The sequence below is a fragment of the Papio anubis genome, chromosome 9, assembly GCF_008728515.1.
Source record: "Papio anubis isolate 15944 chromosome 9, Panubis1.0, whole genome shotgun sequence".
In the NCBI taxonomy this organism is placed as follows: domain Eukaryota; kingdom Metazoa; phylum Chordata; class Mammalia; order Primates; family Cercopithecidae; genus Papio; species Papio anubis.
The window spans coordinates 87,505,636-87,528,215 of record NC_044984.1 but is presented as its reverse complement, the minus strand read 5'-3'; the positions used below and the strand labels follow the sequence as shown (position 1 = coordinate 87,528,215).

Genomic DNA, 22,580 nt, shown 5'->3' with positions numbered 1-22,580 from the left:
TGCCTTTTCTATAAGAATAAGCTTAGAAGAGCTGCTGAAAGATGGGAGACCTTGTGGAGTAGAGATGAGTTTTCCTAGTAGAGACCCTTTTAGACCAGCTAATCTGCCAGTTGGCAACAGACACATGAGTGAGTCCCATCAAGATCAGAAAAACCACTTGGAAAACCCATACACTTATGAACAATAATTAGTGTTACTTGTTTTGTGCCAGTAGATTTTGGGGAGGTTTGTGAGGCAGTTACCTGCTATAATCTATCCAAAAGACAGGAGAAATTTTGCCTATTCACTGCTGTATCTCCAGTGCCTAGAACTGTCTATTGATAAGCAGGTACTCAATATATATGTCGAATAAATTCCTGAATGTAATTATGATTACTATCATCTCAGAGACTCATGGTGAGGAGTGAATGCGATAATGAAGGGAAAACATTTCACACTGTTCCTGTCACACAGTGACTTCTCAATAAATATTAGTTATTAACCAGGTGATCGACAATGACTAGTTAATTGATTAACGTATTTTTATTAATATAAAACTAGCTAATGAGTAACACTGTCCTAAGCCCAGTTAATCAAGCAATTCTCTGTCTTTCAGAAAACCTAATATTAACCACAGTTGGGTTCTTAGCTTGCAGAAAGTCCATCAATCAATCAATCATAGATAACTTCTCCAGAAATCCTAGAGGACAAAATTCTGTAAGAACCATCCTGGGAAATGTGGAGCTTGGAGCTGAAGACGTCATCTTTCTACCAACCACCATTTTACTTTTCTGTTTTCTTTCTTCTGCTACTTTCCCAGCATCAGGCTACTGTGTAATGAGTTCCCAAGTCCTCTTGGAATGCTGCTTCTTCTGCCCTAGATGGGCATTTCAGTACTCCATGCTTGGGAGCCCCCTCCTTTGAGGCACTGCCAGTAACAAAGGGGGAAGGGGGTGTGTGTGGGGCTGGCTGATGAGGCATGAAGCCTGGGGTCACTCCTTCATTACTCATTATGAGGCCGATCTCACGTGCTAGCTCTGCTTTGCTATTGTGAAAAGAGGCCTTTTCATCCTCACCCAGCAGAAGTTCACACTTTGTAATTTCTCAGTGACCTCGTTAGTTCCCAAATTACTTTTGGCTAGCAAGAAAGATGAACACATTGTACCTTCTCTAAGGGACTCATTATTTCCATTCTGGAGACTGTCATTTATGAAATTCTGACTTTCTTTCATCATGTATTTACACTAGGCAAAGCTAGGAATATTGTAATTGTCTGTGATGTTTTGAAAACACTTGTCACAAACTGAAGCCAAATGCTGATTAATGTTAAGTGTTTTGAAGAACCAAGCTTTTGGCTCATTAACTGGACTAGAATGGCATTACCCATCAGCTTCAAGTTCTGATAATTGCTCATCACAGATTGGCGCTAATTTAGTAATAATGTTGCTGACAGATTTGTATGTTTTCCCTATGTTGAACATTATGCACATGTAAAGACTAGTGTGAATGCCAGACCTGGAATCAAGGGACCTGGTCCCAGATGTGCCACAGTGTGACCATGGGCAAACAGTCTTATCTTTCTGTGTCTCTGTTTCCTTATCTATAAAATAAGGAGCTTATATAGGATGATCTTCAATATCCTTTTTCACTGAAATTCTATGGTGTCATCATTATGTAGTTTGGTCTTGAGTTGCATAATAAGCACAGATTCATTTTAGAAAAGGCATAAACGTTGGTATACATGGAATATGGGAAAGATTGTCAGTTTATTTCCCTTCTTCTGTACATTTTTTCTATATTAAGCGGGAAAGAAATGTTCCCTGTCGGGCTTGCAGGATAAGCCCTTAATCAAATGTTACATACCATCTGTTTGAGACAGTATTTGGTAAGTCAAACTTAAGTAGCTATAATCACTGTGGAATCCAAAACTGTTTCCTGTTATCCTGTCTGTTTTCTGCAGACAGGAGATAGTCTAGCTTCTTAAGCCAGTACAAAACAGTAATATTGCAAGGAAGAAAGACATTTATTTTGAGGCTCATACTTTGAAACTGTTTATTGAATTTGTCTTCCCCTTTCTCCCCTAGATATTCTCCCACTTATTTACGCTGCTTCTCTGCCTCACTCTTCTCTATCGAAGTCCTCTACCCCCTCAACATGTCTCACTGTCTTCCTCTCTGTTCCATTCCTTGGCATAATCCTTGGGGATTTCAACATATATGTTGATAATTCTTACCTTGGCATTAGAAGAGGACATGCCCAAAGGTTAATGATTGGTTCAAGGTCACACAGCTATCTCATGTCAGAGCAGGATCAGTTATCGGAAGGATTAATCAGACAATGTACAACGTAATGAGTCTGTGGACCATGGATTCATAGAGTGTGGACCCATGAATTTCCCTGCCCCCAACAGGTTAGAATAAAGTGAATACAGAGCTCCGTCAGGCTGCCTGGCCTGCTGTCTGCAGCCCTTGGCGCTGGTCATTTATTTCTCTTTGAAGACTATGAAAATACCTTATGTTTCCTTCCAACAATAACCACCATTTCTTAAAGGCCACCTTTCTATACGACTGGCTGGATGACATCTAACACACTCCCTTTTCTATTTGAGAGGCTGGGGTCATCCTCTGGAACTATCGGCCATTTCTTGCACCTGTGGAAGTGGTGACAGCTGAGCAAATGATGAAGATTCTCTAGCGTTCACCACTGGTCTGAGTCCATGGGGTTGGGTTACCTCGGTATGGGCATCCCCATATGGATACGCTTCTCAGGATGGTAAGTATCAAGTAAGCACAGCTCCTCAACTGCTGCCCCGTGAGTCTGTTGTCACTTGTCAAAAGCCAATGCCGCGGATTGTTTACTTGGTATGGAGATAAGGCACCACATCTTTCTTGACCTTTTCAAGTTCTTAAGTTCTAATCTTGAACAGCAGTGATGCTGCAATATCTGGAACTAGCAAAGAATACTGAAGAGAAAATGTGGGATTGTGGGGGCTGTGACCTCCCAGGACTCACCTTGCACAGCTGGGTGCAGCAGGGATAGGGAAGGATTTGGGGTTTAGAGGTACAGATTGCCTTTTTATGGTTAGAGAAAGGTCCTGGGGCTGGAGGGAGCCTGCTGATCTGCTCTGTGTGCAAGGGGAAAATTAACTCTGCACGCGAGAGCCTGCTTAAAGGGCCGTGCCAGTTCTACTGTAAAAACCAACTGAAAGTGGTGGATGGTGGGCAGACATTGTTATTGCCATTCCAAAAAGAAAACAAACAAACAAAAAAATGAAATTGTGGGTCTGATTCAAGGTCACCCTGCAAGGAGCTCTTGCCTGCTAAAAATGAGAGCTAAGTTCTGGGTCAGGTTACATCTTTCTATTCTTTATCTTAACCCTCCCACTGATGGCTCAGAGCTGCTTCTTACTCTGACCTACTGGGTTTTTTTTTTTTTTTTTTTTTTTTGGACTGGGGAGAGTACCACACCTCCAGGTTCTGACCTTTGATGGGGTTGGGTAGGACCTAATGGCAACATTTGACTAAGGTGATTGCTCTATCCAGCAGAATAGGTCTTTCATAACTGGTTTTCAATAACGGAGGTGATTTAGACGTGACCTCGTAACACAGGGGAGGCAGCAAGAGACTAGCATCCAGACTCTGAGGTCAGATTATTCTAGGCTCAAATCCCAACTCTTGGCTTTGCGATCTAGGCTGTGTGACCTCACTGTAGCTCAATTTCTTGGTCTGTAAAATGGGTTAAAAAAAGAAAAAGGAAAAGAAGAATCCTTAGGAGGAGTGATATGGTTTGGCTATGTCCCCACCCAAATCTCATCTTGAATTGTAGTTCCCATAATCCTCACATATTGTGGGAGGGACCCAGTGGGAGGTAATTGAATCATGGCAGATTTACCCTCATGCTGTTCTCTTTGTGAGTGAGTTCTCACAAGATCCGATGGTTTTCTAAGGGGCTTTTCTCCCTTTCCTTTTGCTTGGCACTTTTCCTTGATGCTGCCATGTGAAGAAGGATGTGCTAGCTTCCCCTTCCTCTATGATTGTAAGTGTCCTGAGGCCTCCCCAGCCATGTGGAACTCAGTCAAGTAACCCTCTTTCCTTTATAAATTACTCGGTCTCAGGTATGTCTTTATTAGCAGCATGAGAACAGACTAACACAATGAGATAATCTTTGGAAAGTCATTGCCTCAAAAGGTATTCAGGAAATTCCTTTTTTTTTTTTTTTTTTTTTTTAGATGGAGCTTGCTCTATTGCCTAGGCTAGAGTGCAATGGCATGATTTTGGCTTACTGCAGCCTCTGACTCCCGGGTTCAAGCGATTCTCCTCCCTCAGCCTCTTGAGTAGCTGGGATTATAGGCATGTGCCACCATGCTCAGCTAATTTTTGTATTTTTAGTAGAGATGGGATTTTGCCATGTTGGCCAGGCTAGTTTTGAACTCCTGACCTCAGGTGATCTGCCTGTCTCGGCCTCCCAGAGTGCTGGGATTACAGGCATGAGCCACTGCGCCCAGCCAGAAATTTATTTTTTCACTGTCCTTCACCCCATGCACATGCTGAATACAGCAGCAATATGCTAAATCACATTAAAAAATAATAATATACTAAACGTGACTGGGCGTGGTGGCTCACCTGTAATCCCAGCATTTTGGGAGGCCAAGGAGGGCAGAGTGCTTGAGCCCAGAAGTTGGAGACCAGCTTGGGCAACATGGTGAAACCTCATCTCTACAAAAAAAAAAAAAAAAAAAATACAAAAATTAGCTGGGTGTGGTGACGCATACCTGTGGTCCTAGTTCCTCAGGGGCTGAGGCGGGAGGATAGCTTGAACCTGGGAGGTCTAGGCTGTGGTGAGCCTAGATTGCATCACTGCACTCCAGCCTGGGTGACAGAGCAAGACCCTGTCTTAAAAAAATAAAAATAAAAATAAGATAAATAAAATATAATAAAATAAAATAAATGTTATGCTTAGGTAAGCTAAGTGACTCAAGAGCTAGCAAAAATTAGGTTTTTAGGGTTAGCTATGTCACATGCCAAGTATAGATTTTCTGTTACTGGGCTTTAAACATATTAATGAGAGAATGTTTGTGCTCCTTGGATGGAAGCACCATACAATATTTTATGCCACTTGTACCCATAAGGAAGTACTGAGACAAATGGAACCCCATAAGTTGTGCATTGTAAGTGATTTGGGCCCTCGTTCTTCTTGTGCTACCAGGGCATGGGATCCACAAGGAAGGGAAGACTATCTACATGAAAACGGCAATTGTATGCCATACCTTACAATTCTAATTACTGAAGATTTAGGTTGAAGCCCAGCTTTTTATATAGGAGGTTTTTTGTTTTATTTTTTGTTTTTGAGACAGGGTCTTGCTCTGTTGCCCAGGCTGGAGTGCAGTGCCATGATCACAGCTTACTGCACCCTTGATCTCCCAGGCTCAAGAAATCCTCTAGCCTCAGCCTCCTGAGTAGTTGGGACTACAGGCACATGCCACCACTCCTGACTAATTTTTTTTTTTTTTTTTTTAGTAGAGATAAGGTCTTGCTATGTTACTCAGGTTGGTCACGAACTCCTGGCCTAAAGCAATCCTCCTGCCTCAGCCTCCCAAAGTGCTGAGATCACAGGTTTGAGCCACTATGCCTGGACTATATGGGAGTTTTATGATCAAGAATTAAGAAATCAAAAAATATAGCTCACAGAATTGACTCTTACTTTTAGATGTAATCAGTTTGAAACAATGACTTCAATACTTAAAGTCTGAGATCATTATATTCTGCTATAATTCCCTTTTATTTTCCCCCACCACCCGACAAACCAAAAAGCAGGTCTGTTCTACCCAGGTTATGGTCCACAAGATAAGCTTAATTAAAATCTCTCTATCTGTGACACACTTAGATTGGCAGTGGGTGAGGGGGCAGGTACAAAGCTATGCCACATAACCTTCCTTCAAGTTATATATTAGGTAAAAGTAGCTTATGATTCAAAATAATCATTACACATACATTTCAGGTAGAAAACATAGTTGCTTTTCATTTCTATATCTACTAGAAAAGTAGAGCTGCTCTTTTAGGCTATGACATTCCAAGTTCTGATTTGTATGTAGCTGGTGGTACAATGGCCTTCCAGCTCTGGACGTAGAAGTTGACGGTGTGCCCATAAATTACGTTGATGGATATATTAGGCATCATCTGGTTACAGGCATTCCTTCCCGACATACTACTCAGCTTACATGAATACAGTATATCGTAAGAAGAAGAGGATGCAGCCAATGTGCTCTCAGTAGGACATAAACTTCAAGTTGTATTTATTTTATTCATCTACTTATTCACTCATTCATTCATTCACTCAATCATTCTTCCAAGATGTATGTAATACCTGCTATGTTTCAGGCCCCACACTAAATGCTGAGCTTCAGAGATGGATATGATACCATAGCTATCTGAGATGAACTAATAGTTTAAACAAGATTTCTTGCCCTGTGGCCCATGGGTCCCTAGTGAATCGGAAGTCAAGCTTAGGGAATCTAGAAATCTCTTGAAATTAAATGCCATCATTGGTCTGAATGCACATATACACGTTTTTCTGAGACAAGGACCCATAACTTTCATCAGATTATTAAAGTGATTGGGATCCAAAAAGATTAAAGAGCAACTGGTCTTGATGGGAAGAAAACCCAACCTCAGTTCCAGCAGACAGCTGTCAGCTCCGTAACCCTGGCTGGAACCCAGTGGGGAAGCTTCGCCGAGTTTCCTCCCCTGGGACTCTACCATCAATGTGTCTTCATCTCTGATTCTCTCTTCTCACTCCTAAGTTACTCTTTTCTATTATATTTAGTTTGTTTTTTTAAAGTTTTTTAATTTTTAAATTTCTTTCTCTATTGCTTCTCCTCAAATTCCTTTTTTTTTTTTTCTATATTCTTTTTTATTTCCTTTTTAACTTTTAAGTTCAGAGGTATAAGTGCAGGTTTGTTACATGGGTAAACTTGTGTCATGGGGATTTGCTGTACGGATCATTTCATCACCCTGGTGAATTCCTTTCTACCATATACCTTCACTTTGAATTTATGATAAGGAACATATGATGGGCCCAGTAAATCACTGTTTCCATTGGGACTGTTTCTGCCAGGATGTCTCAAAGGTTTTTGGATGCTCATTGATAGCCTTTGAACCAAGCACCAGCTCTGCTCTAATTAGCTATACCAGGCTGGGGGTAAGGGGAGAACCACTGGGAGTAGAGTGTGGCTATCGCTATACAAGGCCCTGCCTCAGAATCTTCCTGGGAGAGACTACAGGCAAGGACGTTTCCTGAGAAGTTAGTTGTAGGAGTGACAGTCCCTGATTTCAAGCATGGAGGATAGATTAGGGGAGTACATTGGACCAATGTATCCATTAACTTGCCAGGTCCCTTTTGGGATAGGTTAGCAAGATTGTGTGGCCATGGAATACCAGAAAACTCACTGTGCCATGCATATTTAAAACCTGAAACTTTGGCCTTAGTGTTAGCATAACCCAGCTAACTGGTAACAGTGACTGTGAAAAGCACAGACACTCGAACAAAGTGTCTTTATTTCTGGTCCACCATAAACTCTTAACTTGTCCCAAGTCAGGTGCCAGGGATCCAAAGACAAATAGGATTGCAACCTTTCCTTGCAGAGATCACATAAGAATAGAAGTTATATTGTTTGATATAAATAGCTAACTTGAAATGGCAATGGGCTGGAAACCAGAGAGCTGGAATTCTGGCGCTGACTCTGTTGCTTACTGCTTGTGTAAGCCTGGCTCTGTTATTTAAATGCTGTGAACCATAGTTTCCTTATTTTAAAATGGGGATAATAAAACCAACTTTGCTTGGTGCTATGGTTATCAGAAGGACGAAATAAGATAATATATGGGAAAGTGTATTACTGTAAATTTCTAAAGCAAAACAAGGCTTACAAAAAAATCATTGCCTTAGTTTTGGGTATTATTGGCAGAACAGAACCATTCATTACTGGCGCCATGCTAGTTGCTATCATTAAATACATTCTTTGTCCTCTCAAGGTCTTTGTGAATAGGTCTTTTTAAAAAAATCTGGTCATGTTGGAAATGTGTGTGTTTTAATGGTATGCTTTGGTTTCAAAGGACATCTGATAAAAGCTTTAAAAGTTTAAAAGTACAAACTGAATAGTAAAAGCACCAGTTAAAAGTTAATGAAGCAGGACCCATCAGGAAGGAGGCTGTTGGCTGAGGGTGAGACAGTGCCTCTGTCTTTTGCAAGAAGGAAGTTTCTAACTCCTGAGTTATGCTAAAAATTTCCAGAGGGATTGATTGATACAATGCCTACAGTTTTATTAAATTCTCTATAGGACTTTTTGCCCATAGCCACCGAAAGTTCCAGAGCAATTATGATTTTAAGTGATTTATTCATGCTGAGTTGAATAGATGAACAAGAGTTTCTTTTCTGATTTTACTCTGGTAGTTGCTCTTGCACATAGCAAAGTAGCCAAGGCTTTCTTTTGAACTCTTTTGATTCCCTGCATGGCTATGGTACTTTAATTCCACTGAGGAATTAAATTGCTTATACTTTGAAGTATTACTGACCTCTTTGTTTCCAGTCTCTCCAGTAGAAAGGCAAGATTCTTGGGGACAGGAACTGGGTTATATTCCTAATAACACTTATAATGCTATAATGGATAGCACATAAGATGGCACAAGCCATATTGAGGCTGAATTCTGAACAGGAAATAATTATCTATTTTTGCCCTTTCTAGGTTCTTGGATCATTTAGATAATAGGCATGATTTCCTAGATCAGGTGTTTGCATGTAACAGCACTTGAAATGGTTGCTTAACTTTGGATTTTATGAAGCCAACAAAAGGATTTGCTGAAAACGACCAAGTCAAGGCTGGGTGCGGTGGCTCAAGCCTGTAATCCCAGCACTTTGGGAGGCCGAGACGGGCGGATCACGAGGTCAGGAGATCGAGACCATCCTGGCTAACACGGTGAAACCCCGTCTCTACTAAAAAAATACCAAAAAACTAGCCGGGCGTGGTGGCGGGTGCCTGTAGTCCCAGCTACTCGGGAGGCTGAGCCAGGAGAATGGCGTAAACCCGGGAGGCGGAGCTTGCAGTGAGCTGAGATCCGGCCACTGCACTCCAGCCTGGGTGACAGAGTGAGACTCTGTCTCAAAAAAAAAAAAAAAAAAGAAAAAGAAAATGACCAAGTCAGCCGGCCGCGGTGGCTCGCGCCTGTAATCCCAGCACTTTGGGAGGCCGAGGCAGGCGGATCACAAGATCAGGAGATCAAGACCATCCTGGCCAACATGGTGAAACTCTGTCTCTACTAAAATACAAAAAAAAAAAAAAATTAGCCAGGCATGGTGGCATGCTGCCTGTAGTTCCACCTACTTGGGAGGCTGAGGCAGGGGAATCACTTGAACCTGGGAGGCAGAAGTTGCAGTGACCTGAGATCACACCACTGCACTCCAGCCTGGCGACAGAGTGAAACTCCGTCTCAAACAAACAAACAAACAAACAAACAAAAAGAGTAAGTCTACTTATTGCAGTGAGGCTCATACATAGTTTACCGATCATATTTAGAAGCAAGAAACTAAAAATTCCCTGATGGTGGTATTCATCATCAGTTTTTCTTACCTAAGGAACTAGTGGTAATGCTCAACTAGGACTGTAGTTAGAGAATTTTGGCCCTGCAGTCTAGCAGACTTGAATTTGAACTTCAGCTCCACCACTAACCAGCTGTGACCTTGGTCAACTTGCCTAAGTCCTCTGAGCCTCTGTTTTGTCATCAGTAAAATGGGGACAATAGTAGTACCTAGTAGATAGAGGATGTTGAGAATATTAAAAGAGGTGAGATATGTTTTTGTTTTGTATTGTTTTGTTTTCGAGCTAAGGTCTTGCTCTGTCACCTAGGCCGGAGTGCAGTGGTGCGATCTCAGCTCACTGCAGCCTTAATCTCCTAGGCTCAAGCAATCCTCCCACCCCAGCCTCTTAAGTAGCTGGGACTCAGGTATGCATCATGCTGCCCTGCTAAGTTTTGTGTTTTATTTGTTGTAGAGATGGGTTCTCACTCTGTTGCCCAGGCTTGTCTCAAATTCCCGGGCTCAAGTGATCCTCCTGCCTCAGCCTCCCAAAGTGCGGAGATTACAGGCATCGGCCACCACACCCAGCCTGGGTAGCATGTGTTAAAGTGCTTAGCAGAGTGCCTGGCAGAGAAGATGCTATCAATGCTGGGTAGCAGTTATGATCAGCCAATGGAATAGTGTTCGAGAAGGGCCAGGCTGCAGCCTTTTTACTGTGCCCCAAATTGTCCTCATCTCAAGGGGTCTGTGCTGGGCCTTCCTTCCCTTCTTGCTTTCTTAGTCATTGCAGATTATCGTTTTCTTTGCTTTTAAACTCCGGGAATGGCTGCCTAATGAAGGTCCCTGTCTCTATCCTGAGTTAGGATTGGGTTGTCTCTAGCTACTAACTATATGCAGGATCGGTGTGATTCTGTATGCCATAGTGATTAGTGGAGGAGGATTTAAATCTCTCTGGGCCAGGAGTCCTTTTTTGCTGGGAATGCAAACTGAAAACAGATTTGCAGCCATCTCGGAGTTCATGATGCATAACACCATTAAATAGCCAGCAACAGAGGCTCCAGACATTACAGTTTAATCACTTCATGCCCAAAGCCATATGGCAGAAGGCAACTTACTGCAGCATACTGAAGCGTCTCCATTAAATAAATGCCTTTTGATTTACTAATCATTAGCATTACCTAGATGCTGATTTTAAGCATGGGCTTGAGGGAGAGGTAAAATCCAGAATGTATTTTGGGGAATGCTTTTTTCTGCGCTGTACTTTGGAGGTAGGCTTCTGTCTGAATTGACACTTCTTGAGCTACCCAAAGCGAGTGTGCTTTTTGGCATTAAAGATCATTTACTTCATAAAAACAAAACAAAACATTGATTTCTTATTGCAGTAGGTCAGAGCAACTAGGTGACTATGAGTCTCACTGTGGGCTCTGAGGTTTATGTTAGGCCTCGATAGTTTGGCCTAGTAGAATGTTAAGGAAGGGAATGTGAATTATTCCAGGTAAACCCGTAAAGGGCTGACACAGCTTTGCTGCCAGAAAAGTCTAATTCTCAGTTGCACAAAGTCTTACCATAGAACCGTTGAACTAGAGGAAAGCAGGTCTGTCTTTCTATGAATTTATATCTGTTCTTTGCTGAAGTTCCAGACTTCTACCAGTCTTCCCTCAGCTTCCTCTCCCAGCACTGTTGTTGTACTAAAGGCCTCTAAATTCAGGTCAAGGAATCATAGTTACATCTTGTCCACTAGATCAGTGTTGCAGATGTGTCAGCTAATCAGAATCTCTAGCTTGGAGGAGTGATGACGGTCTCTGATAACTTGAATATAGCTTGAAAATGTAATATAGTTTGTAACATTGCCAGATGGTTTCTAAACAATCAAGTTCTCATTGAACTGCAAGTTCCTTGAGAGTGTGGACTGCTTTCTGTGTTCGTATTCATCACATCTGGCCAATGGTAGACCCACAATACATGTTTGTTGAATGAATGAATAAACATAGCATCTGTAATGGGCTAATGAAGGTACCGTAGTATACATTTGATGGAAAAGGCAGTGTGGAAGAGACTTGACATGGCTTGTCAGAAGGACAATGAGTACCAACAAAGTAACATGGAAATGTTAAGGGAAGACAAGGAGAACACAAAGAAGCCACAATTAAAACAATAGTTCGGTAAAACAGAAAGTCACGACTGAAGACTGAGAGACCAAGTTTCTTTGTGAACAAAAAGTGAAGCCTCTTCTTTTTATTAAAGAAATCCTCCATCATCACTGACGTTTCTTTCTTGAGTTAAAATGTTTTTGTCTCTGTTTCAAAATAGCCCCTTTATTTCTATGCTATATTTTGAGCATATTTTTATCTTTCCGGGAAGGCAGTGGGTGAGAAAAATGTTCTTTCTAGAGAAAACTACTCACCTTTTCTCATTTGTTCATTAAAGGCAGGATTTTTAAAGTGACGTATCCAGGCCATCCCATAATAGATTTCCCTGGAAGCAAGTATGTAAATGAAAGTTTGAGGTGAAGTCAGTTCTTGAGTCCCACAAGCTCTAATGTTCTTATAAATATTTCACTACACGCTAATAAAATCTCTCTGTTTTCCTAGGATGGATGATAACATAAGTTCCTCATCACTTGCAGCAACTTCTCTGAGATCATAAGAGAAATTAAGCCTTGATACATTGACGGCTGCTATTGAAGAGTTAGTTTCAAAACCATCAATTACCCTCAGCCCAATCTAGAAGTATTAAGTGAAAGCCATCAGGCAGATTTATAATTAGAGATTGAAAATGCTGACCCGGTAGCTCACAGGGCCTTTCAAAATGCTGTCGGGAACTTGCTCAATTTTACAAGGCTATTGGAAGAACATAATTAAAGACAACAGGGGGGAAAATAACTTTAAGAATTTCAAGGTGGGAGAAGGGCAGCAGCTAGAAATCATTTTGATGAGAGGGTTGTCCCCAAAGCTCTCCTGTGAGACCTTCAAGGAAAACTACAACGTCAGGTTAAATGACAACAGAGTTTCCTTTTGTATCAAGCCTTATAGATGCAGAGTTAAGAAGCTTAATTCCACTGTGTAGAAGAGCAGAACACTAGTGCACATATGGGAGTTACTTCCTGGTTTGAAGAATTAGAAAGCAGGGTCCAAGCACATGCTTATGAAGTTGTGGAAAATTTGCTACAACTTAATAAGGTGGTGTGGTTTCCACTTCTGTCACCCCGAATAATAGGCCCGTGATTTTTCAGCACATGAAGTCTGTAACACACAACTGTGTATGGAGGACCTACTCTGCGTCAGGCATCATAAAGGTATGGGAAGACAAAGACCAGCTTTGCCCTCATGGAGCTCTGGGTCTAATGAAAGAAGGAAAACAAGTCCGTGGGAAAGTGATTGAGATGAATGAAGGTTGTTTGGGATCAGAGGAGAAGGGCAAGTATAGCAAGAGATGTTTCTGTTTGTGTGGAGAGTGACTATGTCCGTGGTACACCACAGGCTGTATAGACTGGTTGAGGACTTCCTTTTCTGGATGGTAAGGCTGAGCAGAGGCCACATGAAGGCACTGAGGAGAAAAATGGCTTCCCTTTAGTTTTACCTCCTTTCCTTTTCAGTGGCGCCCTCTAGTGGAAGTGGCAAAGAGCCAAGGGAAGCTTAAATAGGTAACTGACTTCTAAAACATACGCTCACTGACAAAATGATGGTGAACAATTCGTTCTGTGTAAGTAGGATGTAGGCATCTCCATATTGTAACACTGGAGGGGAGAAAAACCAAAGCCAACATAGAGCCCTTGATATCCCCTTGGTAATCAGGACCTAGGGGTTTACAGTAAGGAGTAACAGGCAACAACATTAACCCTCCAAGAGCACACTATCAAAATGAACTTGAAATAACGCACTTAGTTCCATGTAGTCCTTAACCTCCCTGTGAGAAACCTGCACATGCCTTGCTTCCTAATTCTTCATCGGGAACTCAGGGCCAGGATTGGTAGTGCTGCATATAGTGCTGTGTTGGGAAGAACTGTAAGACTCAATGAAGGAAGAGTGTAGTGATCAATTAGTGATGTCTGCCAAGGGTATGGGAAGGGATGGGGGCAGCACATGTGCTATGTATTTGCCAACCCTGAACTGGGACATATTTTCAGTAAGCTGTCTCTGCCATGGAACTGTAGTGTACAAAGCTAACTAGTATTAGTGAATACTAGTTACTAGTACTAGGATGCACTTGTAACTTCTCTGGCATGAGATAATAGTGCCTTTGGTGGCATTCAGTGAAAATTTTCACAGACTTTACCAGTACTTTTCATAGATGACAGACACACTTTGGTAGATATTAATAGTCTGGGGATTAGCTATTAAGTTGGTGCAAAACTAATTGCAGTTTTTGTCATTGTTTTTAATGGCAACAACTGCAATTACTTTTGCACCAAATAGATACACTCCACTGTGGAAGAGAGAGAGTTCGTTTGGATGTTTCATATCTAGAGGATATATCTTTCAAGACCTTTAAATTCTCCATGTGGATACGCACCAAATATCTTTCTCATTGCTAATCTGATTCCTTGTTTCTGGGAAGGAAGAATCCTGGTTAATGAATACCAGTATTGTTCTTACTGGGAAGCTATTCCATCAGTGGGGATAATGATAGTATCTCCTTGATAATAAGTTCACATTTGGGGTTACATGCCACTTCTTTGTAACTGTAAATTGTAAAGAGACTGATTATGCTTGCAAGTTTGGTTAGTTAAGTTTCTCAGTTTGTTTACCCACCACAGGGCTCCCCTCTCCGAGAATACTCTCTCTTTTAGAGCTCCCACTTCAGCAATCATAGGAGTTGGCTTGCTTGCTTGTTGGGGTTGAAAGGCAATCAGTGTTCCTAACACCACTGATAGCAAAGCTGGTCACCGCTGCTCTTAATGGTAGGCAATCTTATAGTTGGTAGCAGAAATGATTCAATTACACTGTCAGTAATATATCTTTTTATTTTTTATTTTTTCATTTATTTTTAGTAGAGACAGGGTTTTGCCATATTGCCCAGGCTGGTCACAAACTCCTAGGCTCAAGCAATCCACCAGCCTCGGCCTCCCAAAGTTCTGGAATTAGAGGGGTGAGCCACCTCACTAAGCCAATCTATCTTTTTTGATAAATGTTTTTAGTGCATAAACTTTCTAGGTTAAAGATATGATTCGGGAAGGGTCAGATTTGGGGCCCAGTCTAAATTTTGTGATTGGTGAATTTTAGTGGCCTCTCAAAAACATTTACAATGAGTAAACATTATTAATGTTAGAAGTTAATTACCGGTCAGTCTCAGTGGCTCACGCCTGTAATCGAAACACTTTGGGAGACCGAGGCAGGTGTATCACCTGAGGTCAGGAGTTTGAGACCAGCCTGGCCAACATGGTGAAACCCCATCCCTACTAAAAATACAAAAATTAGCCGGGCATGGTGGCACGTACCTGTAATCCCAGCTACTATTGGGGCTGAGGCAGGAGGATTTCTGGAACCTGGGAGGTGGAAGTTGCAGTGAGCCGAGATGGTGCCACTGCACTCCAGCCTAGGCAACAGAGTGAGACTCCGTCTCAAAAAAAAAAAAAAAAAGTTAATCACCTATTTGTGTTTAGCAGCATGGTAAATAAAAAGAAGTATTTAACACAAATAACTTCATAATCTGAGGTATATAATTTAGTTGCAGACATAAAAGATTTAAAATAATAATGCAAGATAGCATATACTTTATTACTTTTGTGGGCTGGAGCAACTCCTACTGGCTTGCAAAACCAATTGCTAAGTTTTCCAGTTTTGTGAGCTGGTTATTAAACACAGCCATTATTAGAAATTAAATTATATAAAGTTATAATTAAATAAAGTATACTAATAACAAAGGTGATAAATAGTCAAAACTCATCACTTTCTAGTTGTTTTACTACCTTTCACTATTATCTCTGATCTTGAAGTTATTTCTGTGTATTATATCTGTGTGGTAGAAATACTACATAACAATATGCCACAGTGCGTCCCTTCCTGACTGTGGTCAGTGACATCATACTGGTGACTTGAAATAGCCATGGTGGGAGTGTTTACACCACAGAAATTGAATGCACAAACCCGCCGAACCCAGACTCCCACTTCTCCACCCCCAGAGCCAGGTGCTAAACATTTACCAGCACACCGTTGCATATAAATATCAAATAGGAAGTACAGACTCTAAGAACCATCACTGGCCAGAGGAGAGTGCGATCACCTGAGGTTTGGGGGTCAGAGAGGTAGGCTTTGAAGCTGGCTCTGAAGCAGACTTGTTTTTATGTGGGTCAGGACCACCCTCGGGGATATTTAGAACCGGGACAAATCACAGAATGCCCACATGTCCCTGGACGTTTTTATACAGGTGAAATCAGGTTAGCATGAGCATTAACAGTCTCTGCCAAGGTGAAACAAAGTAAATAAAAAGGCAACAGTAAGCCTGAAAAGTGTGTGTGTGTGTGTGTGTGTGTGTGTGTGTGTGCATGTAAAGAATGTGGTGGGGTGATCTCACCCCCTCTGGCTGAGTGGTCATGGGATGATTGGATAACCTTAGTTATCTGTATAACCTATAGATATCCAGTGATATCGACTGGAAAGAGTTAAAGACATTTCTATGCTTCTCTTTCAGCCACTAGCTAAAGCCCCAGGGACAAGGTGTTCCCTTTGATCTTGCTGTACATCTGTAATAGAATTTTAAAAGATTGGGGGAAAAAAAAAAGGTAGGCTAATAGAAAAGGCAGGTTTAGGAGGCTTCCTGGAAGCCAAGGAAAGGCAGTCTTCGAACTAGCACACCGGATCACTGTGTTTTCTACCGTAACTCATTGCAGACCTCCGAAAGCCTCTTGGGGAAAAATTATAACAATACATCATGGTGTTTATAACATGCAGGGAAAGTATATGACGACAATAGCAGAAAAATTAAAAAAAAATTTGTTGTAATAAAAATGATTAAAATGGTAAATTTCATGTTATGTACATGGTACTAAAATTATAAAGATATTAAAATAATAACATTTTTTCATTCTCTCCTCCTGGGTGAGAATAGGGGAAGTTACTGTTTTCCAATTGATGAAGGGAAGATTCTCTTGATTTTTTTTTTTTTCAGATGGAGTTTCACTCTGTTGCTCAGGCTGGAGTGCAGTGGCGCAATCTTGGCTCACTGCAACCTCCGCCTCCCAGGTTGAAGTGATTCTCCTGCCTCAGTCTCCCAAGTAGCTGGGATTACAGGCATGTGCCACCATGCATGGCTGATTTTTGTATTTTTAGTAGAGACGAGGTTTCATCATGTTGGCCAGGCTGGTATCCAACTCCTGACCTCAGGTGGTCCGCCCACCTTAGCCTCCCAAAGTGCTGGGATTATAGGTGTGAGTCACTATGCTCAACCTTGAGATTTTTTTTTTTTGGACAGGGTCTTGCTCTGTTGCCCAAGCTGGAGGACAATGGCATGATCTTGGTTCACTGCAACCTCTGACGCCCAGGTTCAAGCGATTCTCCTCCCTCAGCCACACGAGTAGCTGGGATTACACCTCTAACTAATTTTTGTATTTTTAGTAGAGACGGGGTTTTGCCATGTTGGACAGACTGGTCTCGAACTCGGGACCTCCAGTGAGTCACCTGCCTCGGCCTCCCAAAGTGCTGGGATTACATGCATGAGTCACTGTATCTAGCCTTCTTGTTTAAAAACAAAAGAAACTTTAAATAAATAAATAAATAAATAGGTCAAGGGCAATAATAGAAACAAAGTGGCAATTGCAATTGTTGAGGAGTTTTGGAAAAAATTAAAATTAAAGTTAAAAAAGGCTTGAGCCTTAACAGCTAACTGGTTACTGAGTAGCCCCGTGAGGGAAGTGGGAAACAAAGGAAGAGAAGACTCAGGACAAACAGGGTCAGAGTTATTACTGGGGACTAGAGCCAGTGTCAGGTGAGGAGAGGCTGCTGGATCATGAGAAGCTCATGTGACAGGTGGGTACCATATTTCATCAGTGCTGAGGTGCCCGTTGTGTCACAGTTGAACAACTAAAATCAGGATGCATCTTACACTTGATGATGTCAGTCACCATTGTCAGGGTGGCAGTCATTGCTGGGCATGCAGAGACTTGGGCATAGATGTTCGTATTGTGGTCTTGTGTTGTTTAAATAAATATGTATTTATGTAAATTTAGCATAAAAATGAACATTTCTAATAAGGAAGCATGATGTCACGGTTTAATTGCGTTTTTTCACTTCTTCATGACAGATTAAATGATGGCATGTCTTATGATTGGTGGCATGTTAGTCAATGAAATACAGGTTAATTTGCCGTATATGATTATAAATTAACTATTTACAAATCTGTGTCCCATTTACACACTGTTTTGGGTCTTCTCATCTAGTAACTTTGTTGAACCGGAAATGTGTGAGTTAGATTGCTCAAAATGCTCACTCAGAGGTGGCTATTCTGCATTCAGAACTGGCCAACCATTTACTAAATTTTGTTGTTAATTTCTAATAATGTATGTCCAAACAGGAATGATTTTGGCTTGGTACTGATGGATACTAAAGTTTATAATTACATCTAGATGAGTGAGGTTCTGTGTTTTTTCCTTAGCATCAAAGAGCTGAGCTGCCTTCTCATCTGTCCTCTTTGCAGTAGTGAATTGTCAATCAGTGTATCAGACCAGTGCCCTCCTATGTGCATGCCTGGGAGTAATCTCCTTCATTAGATATCCACTCTAAAATGCCTCTGCAAGCAGAGTGAATGCCATGTGTAAAGAAGCTGTGACCAGACAGTGAAGACTGTGTTTGGGAGACCATGGGTAGATCATTTGCCTGTAGTGGATTGGCTGTGTATGGGAGAGAGCCACAGGTAAGGTGGTACATTAGACTGGTACTGCGTTCATTTGGGGACAGGTCACAGTGTATACTGTGCACACTGAGAGTCACATACAAGTCAGTGCATAGCGAATCTTTTGTTAAGTGGGATACACAGGCGAATGAGGAAATAGGAAGCTGCCATGCTGCGATACAAAATTCTCGACAACCTTTATGAAGAATGATGGCTTCTATTCCAGGTGCATAGTTGTAGAGCATAATCCATTTCACAGCTGGAGGCCTGTTTTATTTTTCAAATGAAATTGGAGAGAGAGGGGTGGGAAACTTGTCCTCTGATGGCTTAGCAGAGGCAAGGGTGGAAGATGGAGGATCCAGTTCATTTGTTTTCCTTTCATTAGGCTCCTGAAAAAATATAGACTAGGGATTTAATTGCATGGTTTGCTTCTATCTCTGAAAAAGCTGGATTAGTAATTGCATTAACTTGTTACTATGCTTTGCTCTTAGCGATAATATAATTTTAGCTATTGCTTCCTAATTATAGGGTTCTCATTGTTCTAAAAATCCCATTCAGCATGTGTTTCATTTTCATTTTTATGAAGGGCATTGTGAATAAGAGCCCACATCTTTGAAAGACCTAAGCTGAGTTGAAGCGGTGACTTGCCCAAAGCCATTCCCCACTGTGACAAGCTGGGTGCTACTGTGAATTTTATCCTCCATTGATGAATAATGCTATTGGCAAAGACCATATGCTCTGTTGCTTGCTGGAGTCCAGAGGCACTGCACAACCGAAGGATAATCACATCAAGCTGATGATGGTTTTTATTGGGTGGTAGTAATGGCAGAAGTAATGACAGTCATTAAAATCATGTTTCGAATCGCTTTGGGTCTTCAGAGCACAGCTAACTCAATGTGTCAAGGACGGGTCACTCCCAGAAGCTGTCTGGAAGGATTGCCCATCGACCCTTGTTCTTTGAGAATTGCAGGGCTGGCAGAAGGCAGCAGTCGGCCTCAGGTCTTCACCATCTCTTGCATCTACACTGGTGCTTTTGGTGTTTCTAGATGATCTTATTTAGGTGAGAATCAAAGTGGACTCATACAAAACTGAGCTAATTCATAGAAAGGCAATAGAAAAATACCCTTGAGATGTTCCACTTCAATTCAGCAAATACAAAATTTGTGATACCTGGCTACGTACTCAGTGCTAAAAGCTCTAAAGGATTTGGAGAATAAGATAGTTACTCTTCTGTGGGACCTACTCTTTGGGAAGGGAGGTGTCTATTCACAGGCAACTATAGTGCAAGGCAACATGTAGTATTATATACGTGTTACAGGAGAACCTGATGGGTAAGGGAGATGTAAGCTGGTTCAGACTAGGATGATTTGACAAAACATACCTGGAGTACAGGGGAAAAATATACAAAAGTTAAACTTCCTCCAAATTCCTCAAAGGTGACCTTGAATAAGTCATTTAATTCTTCCTCTGTCAGATTCACCATCTGCAAAAAAAGGAATATTGGCCTAAAAGATTAATCATAGGGCAAAGAACCACTCAATCTATCTCACTGAAAGTTTGAGATGATAACAAAACCCTGAATTCTAGGTATAATCAGAGGAACAGGAATTCCAGGTGCAGGTACCAGCATTAATAGGGGCCTAGTGGCAAAAAGGTGTTTTTCTGGCTGAAGCATGGGATTTTGTTGATATTGTGTGTGTGTGTGTGTGTGTGTGTGTGTGTGTGTCTGTGTGTGTGTAGAGGTTATATGCACAGGCTCTTTCTTGATGAAGATAATCTCCCATTACCTTATTCCTCTCCAACAGTCTCTTTAAAATACTAAGAAAGCCAAGACAGAGGCTAGTTATTTCTTAGGTTACATCTAAAAAGATATTTATACAAAGAAAAGAAAGGGGACAAATAGATAATTTCTGTATTTCTTGTATTTCTTGACTCATACAGAAACATGACTCAGATAATGACTTAGGGGCAAACTGAACATTTACAGCTGTTACCTTAACTAAGGGAAAACATTCTTCATAGCAGATAGTCTGAGTGCCAGAAAAAAAACCCCACAGATTTTTATAGTCTGGTTTCAACCCACAGAATTCTACCTGCAGAAGAACAAATACTCGGAAAAGACTATAGGAAAATAAAAAGATTTAGCAGAAATATTAAACTAAATGAGATTTTATTAACGGTATTACCTTACATTTATTCAGTGCTTTACAGTGGACTTTTCTTCATTATTTGATTTTATGCTCACCACATTCCTGGGAGTGAAGCATTTTTGATACTATTCTGCTCCTTTTTCCAGATGTGGAAACTGGGGTTCCAAGAGGTTCTATGACTTGCTGTGAATTTTACACTCAACAAGTTCTAGAATTAGAACTTGAACTTTGAACTCTTGCTCTAAGACTCATTCCAGCACAGTGTGTTGTCTTGAGATCACACGGGCAGCCTACTCTCCTTATTTTTCTTGAGGAAACAGGTTCAGAGAGGTGAAGTGACTCACCAAAGATCCTATAGTTGATGGCTGTGCTAGACCTCAAAGCAGGATGTCCTAACTTCCTGTTGTGTGCTCTTTTCATAATGCAAGGCTCTACAGGATATAAATTTGAAATAAAATGTGTTAACCCATTCACTGCTCTAAGAAATACCTAAGACTGGGTCATTTATAAAGAAAAGAAGTTTAATTGGCTCGTGGTTCTGCAGGTTGTACAGGAAGCAGAGCAGCTTCTGCTTCTGGAGAGGCCTCAGGAATCTTCCAATCATGGCAGAAGGCAAAGGGAGAGTGAGGCATTTCACATGGCGGGAGCAGGAGCAAGACTTGGGGGATTGCCATACACTTTTAAACAATGCGATCTCACAAGAACTCACTCACTGTGGCGAGGACAGTACCAAGGGGGAAAGCCTCTCCATGATCCAATCACCTCCCACCAGGCCCCACCTTCCACATTGGAGATTACATTTCCACGTGAGATTTGGAGGGGGACAGCATCCAAACTGTATCAAAAACCATGGTAGACTCCTCCCACATAGTATTATTTCCACAGGGCGATGTCACTGCAAATGATACATGGTAAAATTCCTACAGTTAATTTCAAGAAAAATAAATAAGAACTAACATACTATGCATTTGGTTCTTTAATTACTTTATAAGAATTAACACATTCAATCCTCCTAACTACCCTATGAGGTGACCATGATTATTATTTTTATTTTATCATTGAGGAAACTAAGATACAGAGAGGTGAAGTAATCTGGCTAAGTAAACGCCAGAAAATTGTAGGCCCGGATACAAACCCAAGTAGCAAGGCCCTGAAACCTCTTAGTCACTCAGTTATCAAGCCAGAATATAAAAATATTTGGGATTCAAAATAGGTGCTGAAATAAAGTCACATTTCCTTAGGAAACTCTTTTAACAAATTGAACAAATTAATAATGCCAATAACAGTATAGGGTAAATGTTCAGATTAATTAAGCACATAAAAAGCTAATGTCTGTTATACATCATCATCTTATCTAGTCACTAGCCAAGTTTTATACTGCTTAGTTCCCAAGACCATAGCAGATCTGGAAATTATATGCTGTTGCATTTTTAAAAACACAGTCTATGCATTGCATAGACATTCAGATCAGTGTTTTTCTTATTAATTTGACCCACTACAGTTTCTTTTACTTTACACATTTGCTTTTATTATCACATAGTAATGATATCTTGGGATTATGAAGAATTGGCTACACAATGGAAAACTAGACACCCTTTAAAAAGAAAGAAATTCTGTCATTTGCAACATCATAGATAAACCTGGAGGACATTATGTTAAGTGAAATAAGCCAAGCACAGAAAGACAAATACTCCATGATTTCATTTACTTGTGGAATCTTAAAAAGTGGAACTTACAGAAGTAGAGAATAGAATGATGGTTACTCAAGAATGGGGGTAAAGGGTGGGAATGGGGAAAGGGGAGATGTTGGTCAAAGGGTACAAAGTTTGAGTTAGACAGGAGGAATAAATTTCAGTGCACAGCGTGGTGACCATAGTTAATAAAGACTTACTGTATATTTCAAAATTGCTCAGAGTACATTTTAAATGTTCTCACTAGAAAAAAAAAAGGTAAGTAGGTGAGGTGCTGGATATGTTAATGAGCTTGATTTAATCGTCCCTTGGTGTATCAAAATGTCACATTATACCCCATAAATATATATAATTATTATTTGTCAATAAA

General features: G+C 41.0%; 1 long non-coding RNA gene across 1 annotated transcript; it reads right to left on the bottom strand.

The window, feature by feature from the left end:
• Positions 1-3,600: 3,600 nt before the first annotated feature.
• Positions 3,601-21,051, bottom strand: LOC101023314. Its single transcript, XR_002515774.2, has 4 exons — positions 20,556-21,051; positions 19,751-19,852; positions 11,948-12,018; positions 3,601-3,704 (listed from the first exon to the last, which is right to left on the bottom strand). It is a non-coding gene; the product is annotated as an uncharacterized LOC101023314 (long non-coding RNA).
• Positions 21,052-22,580: the final 1,529 nt, after the last annotated feature.